General features: G+C 41.7%; 1 protein-coding gene across 11 annotated transcripts in view; it reads left to right on the forward strand.

Annotated features, from left to right (window-relative positions):
• PTPRM (protein tyrosine phosphatase receptor type M) overlaps positions 1-19,743 on the forward strand; it is a 649,319-nt gene that overhangs the window by 519,973 nt on the left and 109,603 nt on the right. The window lies entirely within an intron of this gene.

Genomic DNA, 19,743 nt, shown 5'->3' on the forward strand with positions numbered 1-19,743 from the left:
ACAGAGTAGGCTTTACCCCTTTCACAGCCTCTGTCCTTAGCCGATTCTATTGGAAAGTCTTTGTCGAACTGGAGAGAATTAATTGACTGGATGAAGACTGGTTCAGAAGAGCACACTGGTGGTGTCACTGTGTGTCTGTGTGTGTCTGTGTGTGAGTTTGTGAACAGGGTGAAGGAGGAGGCTTGGATTTCTCTGTTACCTTATTAAATAAAATGAGTTCACAGTCATTGGTGAAGATAAAGTAGCAGCGTGCTTACAGTAAAAATAGGATTATACAACCACGTGGCTTTTTAAATCTAAGAAGATGTTTCTGTACTTTGTCTACCTAGCTAGCTCCAAGTTGGAAAACATCTTGTCTGGAATTAGAGTATTTTTAAAATCAGTGTCTACCACCTCCCTATACTTCAAGGTTCAAACTCTGCTTCTTTCTCCTCTTGGGGGTCCCTCATGATACCTCAGTTTTAGCAGAGCAGATGCTGTACTGATCTATGTAACTGTCAAAGACTCACTGCAGCAGTCAAAGCCCCACCACTGCTCCTCTTTTAAGACCAGGTCTTGGACTGTCCTCGTGGTCCAGTGATTAAGACTATGTGTTTCCAATGCAGGGAGCATGGGTTTTATCCTTGGTTGGGGAACTAAGATCCCACATGACACCCAGCACGGCCAAAAAATTTTAAAAAAGAAGAGCCGATCTTTGTCCAACTCAAGCAAATACACAGACACACTTTCTTCTGTTAACACATGTGTCTCACATGTTCCCAGTGACCTCAAATCAAAAGTCTGCAAAACCAAGGACACGAACATGGACCAGGCCCTCATAGCTTAGTTTAAGTCGATAAAATATGTCCAGATGAAGTTCTGCATTTTAGCCATCCTGCAATTCTGAGGTTTACCTTTTGTGATTTAATTTCTAATTCAATGAAATTGGCTGCCTTTGCATATTTCCTCCTGCACTTTTAAAGGCTGGCTTAGGAATTAATAGGATTAAGAGCAAGACTTCCAAAAGCATTAATATCTTATGAAAGACAAAATTAGGTTATTGAGAAAATATAAGCCTAATGAATAGAGATGACGTCTTTAGTTCTATCCAGTCTTCCGAATGCAGATATTGCTCTAAAGTTTATTAACGATGTTAATGTCAAAGAGATTAGTTATAGGCTCAAATAACAATTCATGAAATAACCTGAGTCCAGCTTTTCACAGACTATTTTAAAATACCTACCTTAGGATTTCCAATAGCACACCACAGATGATGCATATTTGAAAATATGAAGACAATTATTTCATTTTCAGATATCCTTATCCTGAATAAATATGATTTACAAGTGCAAACTGAAACAGTGTATAATTTTAAGCATGTTATAATTTAATGATTCATTAAGAGTTGTTATTCTCTGAAATAAAATGTTTTAGTAATTACATTTCAAAAACCTCTTTTTCCCATGCTAGCTATTCAGTGGATCAGAGGGGACTGTTTGGTTTTTTTTCATTTATTTTATTGAAGTATAGTTGATTTACAATGTTGTGTTAATTTCTGCCATACAGCAAATTGATTCCATTATACATATATATTTGTATGTATGTATACACGTATATATATTCTTTTCCATTATGGTTTATTACAGGATATTGAGTATAGTTTCCTGTATTATACAGTAGGATCTTATTGTTTATCTATCCTGTATATAACAGTTTCCATCTATTAATCCCAAACTCCCAATCCAACCCTCCCCCAGCCCCCCTCCCCTTGGTAGCCACAGGTCTGTTCTCTACCTCTGTCTTGTAATATATGTTCATTTGTGTCACATTTTAGATTCCACATGTAAGTGATATCATGTATTTGTCTTTCTCTGACTTACTTCGCGTAGTATGATAATCTCTAGGTTCATCCGTGTTGCTGCAAATGACATGATTTCATCCTTTTTATGGCTGAGTAATATTCCATTATATATGTGGCTTACATCTTCTTTATCCATTCACCTGGTAATGGACATTTAGGTTGTTTCCATGTCTTCACTGGTATAAATAGTGCTGCTGTGAACATTGGGGTGCATGTATCTTTTTGAATTATAATTTTGTCTGGGTATGTGCCAAAGAATAGGATTGCTGAATCATATGGCAACTCTATTTTTAGTTTCTTGAGGAACTTTATACTATTTTCCATAGTGGCTGCACCACTTACATTCCCACCAGCAGGGGAGGAGAGTTCCCTTTTCTCCATATCCAGAGAGGCCTGTTTAAAATGAATATATACAGATATGCTATTGTCACATTATATACCCTCAAGCTATACAATGTTACATGTCAATTATATCTCACTAAAGCTGAGGGGGAAATATAAAAACTTTTCAATGACAAAACCATGATCAGCTTTCCTTTTTAAAAGGAAAGGAAAAAACGCAAAGAGAATATGTACCAGAGAGGAAAGCAGGAGTATATGGGAACGTGCTCTTGGAAGAAAGGTGGGAAGTTCTGTTAGGAAGGTTCCCAGTGCTCAGAAATCTTCAGGATACTAAGTGCTCCCTCCTGGGGGGCAGGGAGTGGATGTCGGGGGAGGACTGTGGTGGGACAGGGTCAATGGGACGTGATGAGTAATGTTGGCACAGGGGCAGACCTGCAGAGTGGCCTTGGGGAGGAGGAGATGCCTGCTCTGTGTCTCACCTCCATCCCCAAATCTGGGCAAGGATGGCTTGTTTCTTGAAGGATGAGTTGGAATTGGCCTGGAGAAGCGAAAGACCAGGATTCCAAGTAGACATGGAAGCCAGAGAACCTGAGCAGTCAGGGCTCTCTGAGTCCCTCCCAGAAGCTCGGACATCATTCTGGCTGCCCTGGGAAGAGAAAGAGGTTCAGGTAACACATGCATCTCATTCTCATCTGTGCTTGGATGGAGATCTGTTCATACAAACAGCTTAATTTTTAAATGCTGTCATAGGAGGCCCACAGGCACGGCTTGAAAGATAATAATCCACACCCCAAAAGTGAAGGGGAGATGGGAAATGTATTTACTGTAAAAGTGTAGCAGCAACTGCATCCCTCTCTCCCCATTGAGAAAGCAAAGTGATGTGAAAGTCACTCAGTCGTGTCTGACTCTTTGTGACTCCATGGACAACAGCCCACCAGGCTCCTCTGTCCGTGGGATTCTCCAGGCAAGAATACTGGAGTGGGTTGCCATGCCTTCCTCCAGGGAATCATCCCAACCTAGGGAGTGAACCTGCATCTCCTGCATTGCAGACAGATTCTTTACCATCTGAGCCATCAGGGAAGACTGCGGTGCGAAAGCTTGGCTTCCAGATTTGTCCAAGCCATGAGTTACTCTAGCGCCGAAACAGTTCTAGGGGAGAAACGTCAAGAAAGCCTCAGGTTGCCACCATGATTCAGTACCATCGCCCAGGCAGTCAGTTTCCTTCAATCCACAGATGTCAGAAAACACCAGCCTCTTAAACTGTAAAATAATTTTGAAATAGTGAGTTTCTCTCTGTCGACACTGTTTGAACCAATTCGTCTTTATCTTTTCCAAGACAGATCTGTCTGAAAACTGGCCTCAACCCTGGAAGGGTTCATTACCACTCGAGGAACAGACACAGAAGTGTGTCCAAACCATAGGGAAAACGTAGTGGGGACGAGACAGCAGCAGTGGGTGCAGATTTTTTTTATTTGATTTTGTTCTAACAAGATCGTCATATTGCATCTCTCACCAGGGAAATGCAATAATTTGATTCCAAAGAAACTCAGACATGAATCACAATAAAAAAGTAAACAGGCAGAATTGAACAGAAAACGGCACATTGTCAGTGGAGACAGGATGGAGGGTCTCAGGAGACAGACTCAGCGGAGAGGGCAAGTTTGTTTACATTGCTGCCAAAAAGGAGCTGGTTATTCTTCCCCCAGAGCACAGATCACTCTGTGCTAAGCCCTTGGGGAGGAGCTATGGGTCTCCCAGAAGTGGAGAAAGGAGAGGGCTGTACTCGGGGAGCACTGGAGCCCTGCACCAGCCGCCCCTGCAGACTCCCAGGCCTTCATCACCTGGAATGAAGATTCTCCAGCTCTGCCTCTGGCTGAGAGGCCCTGCCCCAGATGTGGGGGCTGCTCCCCCTCCCCGAGTGGTATGGAGTGGGGCCCAGCCTCGGGTGACCCTGAAGAGTTAAAGAGTGAGTTCCTGCCCCTCTGCTGTCCCCCAAAGGCCTTCTTTGGTCCTCAATTTTTGAACTGAATCCAGGTGTTTTCCAAGATCCAAGCAGAAAGACATTAATCTGAAGTGGGAAAATAGTCGTGTAATTCTGAAAGAATGTATGTTGCTATCATCGTAAAATTAAGATAAAGGAAGGACAACATTTTAAAACTACTCCCACCTAGAGCCTCCTGGAAAGCACAGATGATATTGTTTTATCAGCTGACAATTAATATTGCTCTGGGGCACAAACATTTATTTTCCAATTACTAGATCTAAAATGTATGTGTGTGTGCTCAGTCGCTTCAGTTGTGTCCGACTATCTGCGACCCCATGGACCGTAGCCTGCCAGGCTCCTCTGTCCAGGGGATTCTCCAGGCAAGAATACTGGAGTGGGTTGCCATGCCCTCCTCCAGGGGATCTTCCCGACCCAGGGATCAAACCACATCTCTTACATCTCCTGCATTGGCAGGCGGGTTCTTTACCACTAGCGCTACCTGGAAAGCCTTCTGAAATGTATAAACCTAAGTAATTCATGGCAGCTACTCCTCAGAAAAATATGTGCATGTGTACATATGTCTAAATTTATTTAGCAAAGTATTATCCTCACCCCACCGCCTTTTCTCCTGTGTGTTTCTCTAGGGCACAAACACAGATGATTAATTTTGTAATTGAACATGGAGACTGGTTTTTTGCTCAGTTTACACTGGGAAATTGGAGACATGACAAAACCTTCAGGTTCAAGTACAACCTATGCGTTCTCCCAAGGAACCTGCATTTTTTTTAATGTATCTAACACCTTACAGCTCCTTGTAAATCTTTTAAAAATGTATGGATTGTAAAATTTCCCCTCTCATCCTTCCCTGCTTTCTAAGCAAAACAGCTGATTTTTTTTTTCAGTGTAAGCACAATGTTTTATTTGATGCCTTTTTCTGTATTTGACACGGACCCAATAGTTGTGGCATATGGGTTTAGTTGCTCCGTGGCGTGTGGGGCCTTCCTAGGTCAGGGATCAAACCCATGTCTCCTGCACTGACAGGTGGATTCTGAGTCACTGGGGAAGCCCCACATCTCTTTTTGGAGCTTCCCAGGTAGCACTAGTGGCAAAGAATTTACCTGCCAGTGCAGGAGATGCAGGATTGATCCCTGGATTGGGAAGATCCCCTAAAGAAGGAAATGGCAACCCACTCCATTATTCTTGCCTGGAAAATCCATGGACAGAGGAGCCTGGTGGGCTACAGTTCATGGGGTTGCAAAGAGTCAGACATGACTGAGCACACAGGCAACGTATTTGGCAAAGGGTCACAAGCTAAGAAGGAATTGTCATTAAAAAGCCTCACTCGCCCTCTCAAATCTGGGTATCTTTTCTTTCCTTTTTTTAATTTACTTGATTCCCATGTCAAGGAAGCCAGTGAAAACTAAAAAGGGAACACCACTCTCTGAAAACCCACCTTCTCGCCTGGGAGTGTGTCAGTCACTCAGTCATGTCCGACTCTTTGCGACCCCATGGACTGTAGCCCTCCAGGCTCCTCTGTCCATGGGGTCCTCCAGGCAAGACTACTGAAGTGGGTTGCCATTCCAGTTCTAATTCTTGTGGAGAGGCCGTGAGACAGGAAGGCCCTCAGCTGGGAAGAGAGGCTGCATCCTCAGGTGGGCACAGCGGGTCTGGAGAGGAAAGCACCCCGGACCTGGTCCCTCCCCAGGGGGGCTAGTGGGGACAATTGCAGGTACCTCTAGAAAAGCTCTAAGAATAGTGCTCAGTGGCCCCTTCGTTGGGTTTTGAAAGCAGTGGCGGGCAGGGGGAATGAGAAGTGCCTTTTGTGTTCTTACCTGGTGGGACTGTTGCCAACGCAGCTAGTCCGCGCTTGTGCGCTGTCCAGGGTGGAGGCACCCCCGCGCTCACCTCCAGCCCACACGCTCTTCAGATGCGATTTTCAGTTCCTGTTTCATATTCTAAGGCACCAGCTGAGCCCATCAATTGCCACAATCAGTGCAGGTTATTTTCTGTCCCACAGGGTACAAAATAAACAAAACAAACCATTGAAAGCCAAGGATGGGGAGACGGGGAGCCTTGGCGAGCACTGCAGATACATTAAGAATCACAACAGCTGCGCTTCCAATGGCTGCCGCAGCCGAGTGACTTCTGACATATTTTTTTCCTTTAATTATTATGGGGCTGCTGAGCCAGGTCCATAAGAAGATAAAAACTTGCATCTCAGATTTCGAGGTTGCTTCAAGCTGTTTGGGGCAAGTCGAGTGTATGTGTTTGTGAATACTTTCTTAGTAGGTGAAAATTTCGGCATAATTTAAATAAGAGCAGCAGTTGGCTTTTCTGCAAATACTTGGTAGATTGTTTTCCCCTAAACTACAAATATAAAAGTGTTTTTATTTGTTGCAGGCTCCATTGTGTCATATTTGCTTTCAGGACCTCTGATGTGTTAGCAGATTTTTTTTAATCCAGCTTCCTCTTGCCCACACCCCTGATAATACCATGGAATCAGAAAATGTAGTTTCTTGTTGTGTTAGTTGCTCAGTCATGTCCAACTCTTAGAGACCCCACCGGGCTCCTCTGTTCATGGGATTCTCCAGGCAAGAATACTTGAGTGGGTTGCCATTTCCTTCTCCAGAGGATCTTCCCGACCTGGGAATCGAACCTGGGTCTCCTGCATTGCAAGCATTATTATTTCTTCTGACTCCCTGTCCTTCTGCTGATTTCAGTCCGTGGTGGGAGATGGTTTCCAGTTGATTTGAAGTAGTTCCCGTCAGCTCTCTGGTTTCCACATTTAAGCTGGTGATTAGGATTGTCTTCATCTCCCCTGGGAGAGGAAGGGCACTCTCCCCACTGGTTAACATGCTTTTAGTGTCAGGTGCTGTTAGATCTCAGGACCTGGCTCAGCAGGGACATTGGGAGCCGGTGTCCCAACACCTCAAGGATACCAGGCATCAGCTGGATGCTGTCACCGCCCACTGACCTGGCCCAGTTGCTTCAGCAGAACTGTAGTGCCCCTCACCCACCTCCACTAGCACCTCCCAGGTCCTGCCTGCTTCTCCTCCCACCGTGTCCAACAGTAGCCCATCCTCTGTGAGCCCACTGACCTCATTCCTTGCCCCCCACTTCTTGCAGTAGTCCCTAACAAGAGCCCCTTGGCCAGCAAGGAGATCAAGCCAGTCAATCCTAAAGGAAATCAGTCCTAAATATTCATTGGAAGGACTGATGCTGAAGCTGAAACTCCAATACTTTGGCCACCTGATGCGAAGAGCTGACTCAATGGAAAAGACCCTGATACTGGGAAAGATTGAAGGCGACAGGGAAAGGGAGCGACAGAAGATGGGATGGTTGGATGGCATCACCGACTCAATAGACATGAGTTTGAGCAAACTCCGGGAGACAGTGAAGGACAGGGAAGCCTGGCGTGCTGTAGCCCCTGGGGTCGCAAAGAGTCAGACACAACTGAGCGACTGAACAACAACTCATCTCTTGACATTTAATCTCCCTGTTCATATCCACCCTCCACTCTGCAATGAATTTTCATTGGGAAACACAGATGTTATCCCATGTGAGACTAAAACACCTGCTCTGGATTCTGTATAAAAATGGGCACCTCCGTAGCAGAGGTGCTCGGTTCACCGCAGGTCGTGGCCCCGGCCCATGCTCCAGGCTTCCCTATAACTGCCTGCAGCTGCTGCCTGCTGTGCACCTCAGGGTCAGCACCTCTGAATCCCTGCCCCTCTCACCCCCTCAGCTCCTCTAAATCCCTGCCCCCTCTCACCCCCTCAGCACCTCGCTGTCTCTGGGCCACACTTCACATCTTGGTTTCTGCCTGGAGGGACTCTCAGCTCCCTCTCCACCTGACAAACCCCTTCAGACCCAGTGCAGATGGTACCTCCTCCTGACATTTTCCCCAACCTCCCAGTCAGAGACACCAGTCTGTCCAGGGTCTCATAGTTCAGCATTTGAATAACATAGTGGGCAGTGATAATACAGTGGGCAGTGTATTAACACAATATAGTAAGCTATATGTTAATTGATTATCCAATAGATATTTGAGAAACACTGATGGAGACAGTGAGAGACTATTTTGGGAGACTCCAAAATCACTGCAGATGGTGCCTGCAGCCATGAAATTAAAAGGTGCTTGCTCCTTGGAAGAAAAGCTATGACAAACCTAGACAGCATATTAAAAAGCAGAGACATTACTTTACCAACAAAGGTCCGTCTAGGTAAAGCTATGGTTTTTCCAGTAGTCATGTATGGATGTGAGAGTTGGACCATAAAGAAAGCTGAGCGCCGAAGAATTGATGCTTTTGAACTGTGGTGTTGGAGAAGACTCTTGAGAGTCCCTTGGACTGCAAGGAGATCCAACCAGTCCATCCTAAAGGAAATCAGTCCTGAATATTCATTGGAAGGACTGATGTTGAAGCTGAAACTCCAATACGTTGACCACCTGATGTGAAGAACCGACTCATTGGAAAAGACCTTGATAGTGGGGAAGATTGAAGGTGGGAGGAGAAGGGGATGACAGAGGATGAGATGATTGGATGGCATCACCGACATGAAGAACATGAGTTTGAGTAGGCTCCAGGAGTTGACGATGGACAGGGAAGCCTGGCGTGCTGCAGTCCATGGGGTCACAAGGAGTCAGACACTACTGAGCAGCTGAATGAAACTGATAAACATGTTCCTTTACATTTGTTGAATTGATTTCTGTGTATTTCAACACATTCACTCCTAGAAGGGGAAATGAAATTAAAGATGGATGAAACTATTAAAAATATATGCTCAGAATGGTACACATCATCAGGTAGAATCAAGCGGGTTAGCAACATTCAACCAGAAAAAAAACTGTGCTGGCTGACTTGAACCTTATCAATACTGATGGCTTAAAAATGGGAGGATGAATGGCATGGTTCCATCTGATGGTTTTACTCACTGCATGCCAACCACATGTTTTTAAAAGTGAGAGTATTTTTATTCCATATATGCTTTCATGCTTTTTTAGTCCTTAGTAGAAATAATGCAGAATTATCTAGTGACTTCAGGACATTTCAAAACATTACTGCTGCAAGAGAGAAACTGTGTATTATCATAGACTGTATATATCACAGATTCAGAGTTCAGAAAGGTAATTTGTGTTATCATGGGCTTATCAGGGCTTCCAGGGGTGGACTTTTCATGAAGTTTCCCATGGTTCCTAGAATGTCAATGATGATGTTGATGGTGCCTACCTTGGTCTAACACCTTATGTAAATGCGCTCTACAAAGATACACACACAGGTAAACAGGGAGAAAGATGGATCTTTCTAATCACAATGCTATTAAGTCATTCATTATCAGTTCAGTTCAGTCACTCAGTCGTGTCTGACTCTTTGCGACCCCATGAACCGCAGCACGCCAGGCCTCCCTGTCCATCACCAACTCCCAGAGTCCACCCAAACCCATGTCCATTGAGTCGGTGATGCCATCCAACCATCTCATCCTCTGTCATCCCCTTCCCCTCCTGCCCCCAATCTTTCCCAGCATCAGGGTCTTTTCAAATGAGTCAACTCTTTGCATCAGGTGGCCAAAGTATTGGAGTTTCAGCATTATCATACCCATTTTAGAGATGAGGGGATGACTCAGAATTAAGTCTCTTGCCCAAGATCGTCCCACTCTGGAGTGGGGGGATATCCCCTAGACTCTGTTGGCTTCCTGCTGTTTCCCCTGCACCACCAACTTCCTCCTGCAACACCACGAAATTCACCCCTATAGAAGGCAACCTTGTGTTTTATTGATTCGACTTGTGATTTCATGGCAGGAGTGTTGTCCTCCTCTGAGCAGTTCTTTGTGCTTTGAAGTGCTCTGTCCTTTGGCAGAGGATCCAACCAGCCCCGGGGCCCCAGCTGACAGCGCCAGCTCTGGTTCGTTTCAGAATCTCCGCATCAGCAGACGCTGCCTGTTAACCTCTCTCAGTGTCTCCACTCCGAGAGCACGGTCACTCTGACATCGCTCCTCTCCTGCTCTAACTTTTCCTTGTCACAGAATGCACAGAAATTATCCTGCACAATATCAGCCACCGGGCTCGTCGGAGACCCGCCAGGACCAGGTGGAAGCTCACACCGAGCTGCCTCTCTCGAGAGGCTTGGATCCCATACCCTGCCACCCTGGATTGTTGCATGACTCCCAGTCAGCCCAGGAGGGGGAGGGAGAAGAGGGAGTGTAGACGCAAGCTGTGCATAACTTTCTCAGAGATCCTCTCTGAAGAGGTTCTGGAAATGTGGACTCTTTTTCCAGTGAGGTTACACAATACAGCAGTGACCACCTTGTGAACTGGATCTCTGACTGCCAGGCAGAACCAAGATAACACCTCTCATCTTTGACTAAATGCTGCAAAAAATAAGAAGTTGAAAAGGCAATTACTTTTCTTCAGAGTACTTCTGAGAAATAGAAAGGACAGTGGATTGGCAATGAGGAGGCTGGGTCCCAAGTCTTCAACCTCACATGTCACTGAAGAGTCCCCGGGAGACCCTGACCGGAGCCCTCGAGTGAATCACCTTCACTGAAGCAACCGGATCGGTTCTAAAGACCACGTGTTCTCTAGAGTCTCTGTAGCATTAGTCGAGCTGTTGCCTTGGTGATGCTGGACTCCCAGCTTGGTAGATGTGCCTCCATGAATGGAATGTTTTTGGTTGACGTATCTCCATCTCCGTGGATGGGATGGCCTCCAGTGGGCCGCCCTGACCCGCTGTCACTGGTGTGCAGAGGGCCATGACCTGGGACCCACGGGCACTTCTCTGGCCCCCTCTTTCCAGTTTGGAGTTTATTCAGCATTTCTAAATGAGGGTGTTTCCATCCTGGTGTGCCCTTCCTTTTCCTCCTCTCTCATCCGCATCTCCTACTCCCACTGCTAACCCCCACCCCATCTCCAAAACACTGGGAATGCCAGGTGGAGAGGATGCAGTAGTGATATCAGACATTTCTGTATCAAGTTCTCACCACGCCTGTAAATGTCTATGATCAGAAGTTCCATTCCATCTCTAACTCCCACTGTCCCCTGAGTAATAAAGAAATATATGAACTAGATGTTTGGAATTAATTTATTTCACACTTTATGTCATGAAAATCCACATTATTGTTACATTTATTATTCAGACCAAAATAATATTGAATCAGAGGCTGTAGCTTTTTTGACCTGTCCTGCCTCTGAAAACAAAGAGAACCTGTTGACTTTTCTAGCTTCTTCTGTTGCATCTTCTGAACCAGGTTTTATGTCCATGATGGTCTTCACCTATTATTCAGCATCTTAGAAATTTTTCAGCACCTCTTCACTCCCTTTATCTTCTATTGTTGCCCTTTAGGGGCACGCGGAAAACCTTTCATCTGTTTACTTCAGGGAAATTATACAAGAGATACTGAATAATTATAATGCATTCAGTGTTAATTAAAATGTACAGCATGTGTTTTTATATGTATTGTATTTATGCTCTTTAGGTAATTATGCATTTGTGTTCCTTGCCAATTTTATGGCCAAAATATTTTACTTGGCTGATTACTAAGTGTATTTTAAGCTTACGTCTTGAAACATGAAGAGAATATACTATAAATCCAATTAACATAATTTATCTGCTTAAAGAGAATGCTTTCTTTTTTTTTTCTCTATTTTAATGATGAAAAACACTTGTGAGGAGGCAGAGTAACAAAATATGCTTTTATAGGTTTCTGAGTCCCAGTTTTATCATTGTTTTCCTCTAAAAACAACATATAATTTTTGAAAGAAATTTGGAAATTTTAAGAAAAGTGTAAAGAGAAAAAGACAATAAAAACCACCCATAAACCTACTTTCAGTTTTCAGTAGGTTTCCATCCAATATTTTAATGCACTAGAATCTTTATATAAATAGTGTCATATCTTGTCTTTGCTGTGAACACTGCTATGGATAATACTTTGGATTTACCTCCACTATTTTTCACAGATAGACTTCAAGAAGTGGAATTAATGGTTCAAAGTATATAAAATGCTTATGGTTCTTTATGCATATTGAAAGCCTGGTTTCCAGAAACACTGAACCAATTCACACTCGTAAACAGTCTCCACAAGAATGCTAACCTCAACACACCAGCTCTCAAATAAGTTTTAGTCTTTTTTTTAAATCATCTTTGCCAGTTTGATAGGTGGAAAAAGAATATTTCATTATTGTTCCATTTGAAGTTGAACATGTCTTGTATGTTCACCAATCAGGTGAATATGTTCTTTTGTCAACTGTTCATACACTGTGCCTCTATTTTTTTTACTTGAGTGTTAATATCTACTGCTAACTTGTACAACCTCTTCCATGGTTGCCTTGTTCTTCTCAAGAATGGATTGGTCATCCTTAAACCTTGTGTTCCATCATTTTAGAGTCACCTTGTCCATGAAAAATGTGGACATTGTATACAATCAGCTTCCTGAAAAATTCTGTGTAATGTTGTTTGGAACTGCATGTATAAAAGCTTGAGGAAACTGACTTCTTGGCAATATTGGATCTTCATCTCTAAATATGGTTTATGCCTTGATGTATTTGGGCCTTCTTTTATATTTTTCAGCAGAGTTTCAAAATGTTCTCCATAAAATCTCATACATCTTTTAGTTATGTGTCCTTTTTTGTTTGGGTAGTTTTGTTTTTTAATTGCAAGTAGATAACAGTATGTGTATAAATATACAGAGATATGGGTATGTAAGTATATGTGTGTATAATATGTACGCACACACGCACACACACACATGCTATTCCCTTTGTATATTGCTCCTTTGTCCAGAAACATTTCTCATCAATGTTGATTTCAGTCATTTCTCTGTAGATTACTCTGGAGTTTTTCATGGAGAAACCAGGTCAACTTTCATTACTGACACTTTTCTTTATTCTTCGTCCTTATACATTTTATTTATTTTTTTCTTATTTATAAAGCTGACTAGAATCTCCAACACAACATTGAATGAAACTTAGGTTGGCAGGCATTCTTGTCTTGGTCCTGATTTTCAGAGAAAAGGCTTTTAATGATTAACAACTAGTTATAATTAGTTTAAGGCTATTCCCTTCCATTTCTGTTTTATTAAAACTGTTTACTCCATTGGATAAATATTGAATTTGATAGAATGCTTTTTTAGCATTTATTGTCATATGAAATGATTATTTTATTCCTCTTTTTTAGTATGTTAGTGTGGCAGGTTAATTAATATAATTAACATTCCAATATTGAACCAACCCTTCTTTCTTAGGATAGCCTTACTTAGTCATGGTATGTTTTAAATGTTGCTGAAAGCTGTTCACTAATGATTTTTGCGTCTATGTCTTAAATGTTGCTGAAAGCTGTTCACTAATGATTTTTTCGTCTATGTCTATGAGTGACTTGGAGAAGGCAGTGGCACCCCACTCCAGTATTCTTGCCTGGAAAATCCCATGGACAGAGGAGCCTGGCAGGCTGCAGTCCATGGGGTCGTGACGAGTCGAACACGACTGAGCCACTTCACTTTCACTTTTCACTTTCATGCATTGGAGAAGGAAATGGCAACCCACTCCAGTGTTCTTGCCTGAAGAATCCCAGGGACGGCAGAGCCTAGTGGGCTGCCGTCTATGGGGTCGCATGGAGTCGGACACGACTGAAGCAACTTAGCAGCAGCAGCTATGAGTGACTAGTCTCTTAATGATCTTTCTTATATTTCTATTTTCTCATGTTAAGAATGAGCAATGTATCTGCTTTTTAAATGAATTAGGTAGCATTCTGTATTCTTTCTATTCTCTTCAAAGAGTTCATGTAAGTTTCAAATTATCTTTAGAACTTACCTACAAGACTGGCTAGGTCTGGCATTTTCCTCCTGGTAATATTTTCAGTTACTAATTTTTTCAATAGTTTTAATACTATTTTGGATTTTTAGTTTTTCTTAATTTTATAGTAAATATCTTTCATAAGAATTGTGGATTTTGTCTAATTCTTTTAATCAGGAGTACACATTTGTTCATATTTTCTTATTGTTAACTTATCTGTACTTGTGTTCCTTTTTTCCTTTATCACCATTAATAGTGTTTATTTGTGCCTTTTCTCTTTCTTCTTTCTTAACTTTACTTGCCAGCATTTTGTTGGTTTTGTTAGTTTTTTCAAAGAAATAACTTCTGGCCTTATTGATCTTTCATATTGCATTTTTTTAATTTCTGCTATTACTGATCTTTACTCATTTCCTTCTACTTTTTTTTTGAGTTTATGCTGTTCTTATTTTCAAACAGGATGCTGAATACATTAATTTTCAGTCTTTTCTATGAGAAGCATTTATTTAAAACTATTAATTTACCCTCTATGTAAGTACCATTAAGTATTTTTAAATTTTTATCACAATTAATTCTTTGACTCATGCATTATTTAGAGCATATGAGTGCTTGAATGTGTATGCTTTAGTGCTCAGGGCATGCAAAATTTTGGGGTTGTCTTTTTATTAATGATTTCTAAGTTAAATGTATGATGATTAGAGAAAATTCACTGGGATTTGTGGACATTATTTAGAGGACTCTGTGGACGTTAAACTTCCTTGTGGTCAATTTTCTTAAATATTTTATGTATTCTTAATAACCATCTTGAGTGCCAAGTTCTGTATATTATTTAGATCAACTTTTTAAAAAATTTGCTGTTCAAATTCTGTATACTTGCTAGCTTTTTGTCTGTTTACTCTGTTACTGAAAGAGGTTCGGTTCAGTTCAGTCACTCAATCGTGTCCAATTCTTTGCGACCCCATGGATTACAGCACACCAGCCTTCCCTGTCCGTCACCAACTTCCAGAGCTTGCTCAAACTCATGTCCATTGAATCCGTGATGCCATCCAACCATCTCATCCTCTGTTGTCCCCTTCTCCTCCCACCTTCAATCTTTCCCAGCATCAGGGTCTTTTCCATTGAGTCATTTTGTCACATCAGGTGACCAAAGTATTGGAGCTTCAGCATCAGTCCTTCCAATAAATATTCAGGACTGATTTCCTTTACAATTGACTGGTTTGATCTCTTTGCAGCCCAATGGACTCTCATGAGTCTTCTCCAACACCACAATTCAAAAGCATCAGTTCTCGGCACTCAACTTTCTTTATGGTCCAACTCTTGCATCCATACATGACTACTGGAAAAACCATAGCTTTGACTTGACAGACTTTTGTGGCAAAGTAATGTCTCTGCTTTTTAATATGCTGTCTAGGTTGGTCATAGGTTTTTCTTCCAAGGAGCAAGTGTAGTTTAATTTTATGGCTGCAGTCACCATCTGCAGTGATTTTGGAGCCCAAAAAATATAAAGTCTGTCACTGTTTCCATTGTTTCCCCATCTATTTGCCTTTAAGTGATGGGACCAGATGCCATGATTGTAGTTTTCTGAAAGTTGAGTTTTAAGCCAGCTTTTTCACTCTCCCCTTTCGCTTTCATCATGGGACTCTTTAGTTCCTCTTTGCTTTCTGCCATAAGGGTGGTGTCATCTGCATATCTGAGGTTATTGGTATTTCTCCTGGCAACCTTGATTCCAGCTTGTGTTTCTTCCAGCCCAGCATTTCGCATGATGTACTCTGCATAGAAGTTAAATAAGTAGGGTGACAATATACAGCCTTGACGTAGTCCTTTCCTAACTTTGAATCAGTCTGTTGTTCCATGTCCAGTTCTAACTGTTGCTTCTTGACCTGCATACAGATTTCTCAGGATGCAGGTAAGGTGGTCTGGTATTCCCATCTCTTGAAGAATTTTCCACAGTTTGTTGTGATCTACACAAAGACTTTGGCATAGTCAATAGAAAGAGGGTAAAAGAAGTCATATATTTTGAATCTAAGTTATTAGGGAAATATAAGTTTAGAATTATCTCCCCCAAGTGAATTGACCATTTCCTCATTAGGCAGTAATATTATTATTGTTCATTTATTTTGTCTAATTTCAATATAACTATGCCAGTTACTTTCTAATTAGTATTTTCCTAGATATATATTTTCAATCTTTATATTTTAATTGTGTCTGTTATAAACAGCGTATTGTCATTTTTCAGTCACTAAGTTGTATCTGACTCTTTGTAACCCTTTGCAAAAATAGCATGTAGCTGGATTTTATTATTTCAATTTTTACTTTTAAAAGTCTTACCTTTAAAGACTTAGCTTTTACCTTTAAAATCTACTAATTTGCCACTTGGTACATTTTTAATTTGTTGCAGTTATTTATTTGAATTCATTTCTGCCTCGTTATTTTGTGAGTTATGCTTGTTCCATCTTTTTATGCTTCTTCCCCACTTTTTCTTGCCTACTTTTAATTAGTTGAATTTTTGTCTCTTATTTTTCCACCTACTAACTTGGAAATTACACACTTTTTTCTTTTACTAATCACTATAGAAATGTTAGCATGTGTATTTTAAAATCTATAATTAAATTAATTGTTTAACCTTCTCCTCTCAGATATCTTTTTTCCCCTCTAAACATCTCATGATAAGGAGAATCCGTGAGCACAAAGATTTCCTGGGATTTGTAGCATCTATAAAGTAGCATTTCTTTAATTCATTAACTTTAATTCTTTAATTTCTTTAATTCTTTAACTCATTCATGAGTTCAGCATATGTCTCCCAAGGACCCTCAAAGGTAGACCCTAGGATTAAAAAGATAAATAAATCTCTGTGGGTATCTGGCAAACCATCTTTTTGTTTTCTCCTCCAGGAGTAATTAGGCACCTACCCAAGACCACATATCTTTCTTAATCCTGAAACCATATTTTCAACCTGGTCATCATGTAGTTCCAGCGGCTGCAGGGTTTCAGGCTCATGACCATGATGGCCATGCTTCCTATGCCCCAGGACCCCATCCCCCTTTGCTGTCGGTTACTGATGGTCACCATATTCCTGTTACCCGAGATGCTTTCTGCTGTAGAACTTGCATTTCTCCTCTCTGACTGCAGACCCCTGTTTCTGCTCGGTGCCTTTCTGCACTGGAGGGACGTTTAGATGGGCTGAGCTTCCCTATCGAATTTCCCTTTAGTACATGGATCTCTCTAGTCTTCATCGTTCACGTGAGCCCTGATGTTCCTCTGAATCGCGGTGGTCCTGAAAAACGGGGTTATATGTTCCACTCCCTGTCCCTGTCACCTCTCCTTTCCTGCTTGCCTGGACTCATCTGTCTTCCTCTCTCTCGTCTCTGCCCACAGCCTGGACCTCAGCCAAACCCACACGTCTCCCATCACAACTTCGTTGCTTCCTCTCTTCCTTCCACTTCTGGGTCTTCACACTGTGTCTAAAAGCTCTAAATATTTTTGGTGTTTTCTTCTGTTTTTAATTGATTTTATTGAAGTATAGTTGATTTACAATGTTGTGTTAATTTCAGCAAACTGACTCATATATATACACACATATATATTCTTTTTAATATTCTTTTCCATTATGGTTTATCATAGGATATTGAATATAGTTCCCTGTGCTACACAATAAGACCTTGTTGTTTATCCATCTTGTATATAATAATTTGTATCTGCTAACCCCAGCCTCCCACTCCACTCCTCTCCCATCTCCTCTCCCCCTTGGCAACCACATGTTCTTTATGTCTATGAGTCTGTTTTGTAGATAAGTTCATTTATGCCATATTTTAGATCTCACATAGAAGTGATCACATATGGTATTTGTCTTTCTCTTTCTGACTTAGCTTAGTATGCTAATCTCTAGGTCTACCCATGTTGCTGCAAATGGCTTAATTTCTTTCTTTTTTATGGCTGAGCAGTATTCCATTGTATGTATGTATGGGCCACATCTTCTTTATCCATTCATCTGTTGATGAACATTTAGGTTGTAAAAGCTCTAATTTTTAAGCAAGATTGTCCTTCTGAAAATATCTAATCGATTGTCAGAGGTTGAGGGGATCAGCAGGTATGGTAGTAACAGCTAGTCTAGGATTGGTCTTTTTATAAGTTATATGTGTAGGGCAAGGCTGCCTGCATTTAGAAATAATCCAGCCTGTACTATAACTGGTAAACAGGAAGGAAGAGAAAATGGAGCTGGATAAGCAATTTGAAACTGATGGAAAAGTACTTTGCTCAGTAACCCCTTGTAGTTTGCCTATTTTCCCCTTCCCTTAGTTAATTCTGACCATCACTGAGGTGCCCACCGACTGGAGCATCTTTTGGTGCTGATGGATGGAGCTAGTGGATGGAGGGGATGGTTTGAGCTAGTGGATGGAACTGGAGCTGGTGGGTGGAGCCAGTGGATGGAGCTGGTTGGCATTGCTCATCATCATGCTACTCCATGCCTGGTTGGTGGAGAGTAAATCTTTCATACAGTCTTCAGTGGTTTATGCTTTGTTTAGGCTCTAGATGTCCAATTTTCTTGTCCAGCTGTTTTTTTATGACTCGGCACAGATCTCATTAACACCACTGACCCCTTAACCATTTTAAAGGGCATAGGGTGGGTTGCATAACATGGCATTTGATCTCTTTCACACTAAATAAAATTTTTAATTTATGAGTTTGAGTCCTAGTCATGATTACTGCCTTGGTCAGGTAACTTTAATGCATTTCTTATTTTTAAAAAAGACCAACATTTGACATCATTGTTCTCATAAAATAAATGATTCTTTATAATTGCTTTTCCAAAGCTTTTCCCATGCGACTCTCCCCAAAATTGTCTGAATAGTGGTTGTCACAATTCCTGTGAACTGGCACTTATGTCAGATAATTTAATCAGTGCTTGAACTGGGCTGGCGTTACTTTTAGAAGACCATTTTTCAGAATGACATCCCTCTGAGCATTTGTTCTGTAATTAGATCTAGAAACCCTTTTGCCTACAAGGACCTTCAGAATTATTTGTAGACATTCAGAGCCTTCAGGGAGAGCTAGGGCGCCACCATAAGTGCCTGAGCACTCTTCTGGGGAAAGTTATAGAATGTTGAGCAAGGATGGGTAAGAGTTGGAGTTCTCTGTTCTTAGGAAACCATTCCTTCAGCGTCAGTGTTAAAGCAGAGCTCATTGGATTTTGATTGACATCAGACACTGTTCCACCGTCATGTGTTGAAGGACCACTAACAGGGTCTCCCATAATTTGTGGGACATGTGTGATTCTCCTTCAGTCCAGAATCATTGTGGAAAATGTGTTTCTTCTGCAGCCTTCAATGGTGTGTTCTGTGGGAAAGTGATGCTTTGAAAATTAGGACTTGGTGCTCCTCTGGTGGTCCAGTGGCTAAGACTCTGCACTCCCTATGCAGGGGGCCCAGGTTGGATCACTGATCAGGGAATTAGATCCCACATGCCATCGCCAAGAGTTCACATGCTGCAACTAAAGATCCCACGTGCCGCAACTAAGAACTGCACAGCCAAATCAATAAATATTTTTAAAAAATTAGGACTAGACTTTAACATTGTGATTAAATTGATAATAAAAATTACAGCATCTTCTTTCAGATATGTCCACTGGATTTATGAGGAGGCTAATAAAGAAAAAGGAAAGACTTTAACGCCTCCCAGAGACTCTCTTATGTTCAGACCTTTGCAGGAAAGTAAATAGAATCGCCAGTGAGTAAAGGAATTGCTGGCCATTTAGGTGAGACATGAATGAGAGCAAGAAGTCTGACCATCTCAGGACACTTA

Source organism: Giraffa tippelskirchi, chromosome 14, assembly GCF_054371585.1.
Source record: "Giraffa tippelskirchi isolate mGirTip1 chromosome 14, T2T-mGirTip1v1.2.pri, whole genome shotgun sequence".
In the NCBI taxonomy this organism is placed as follows: Eukaryota; Metazoa; Chordata; class Mammalia; order Artiodactyla; family Giraffidae; genus Giraffa; species Giraffa tippelskirchi.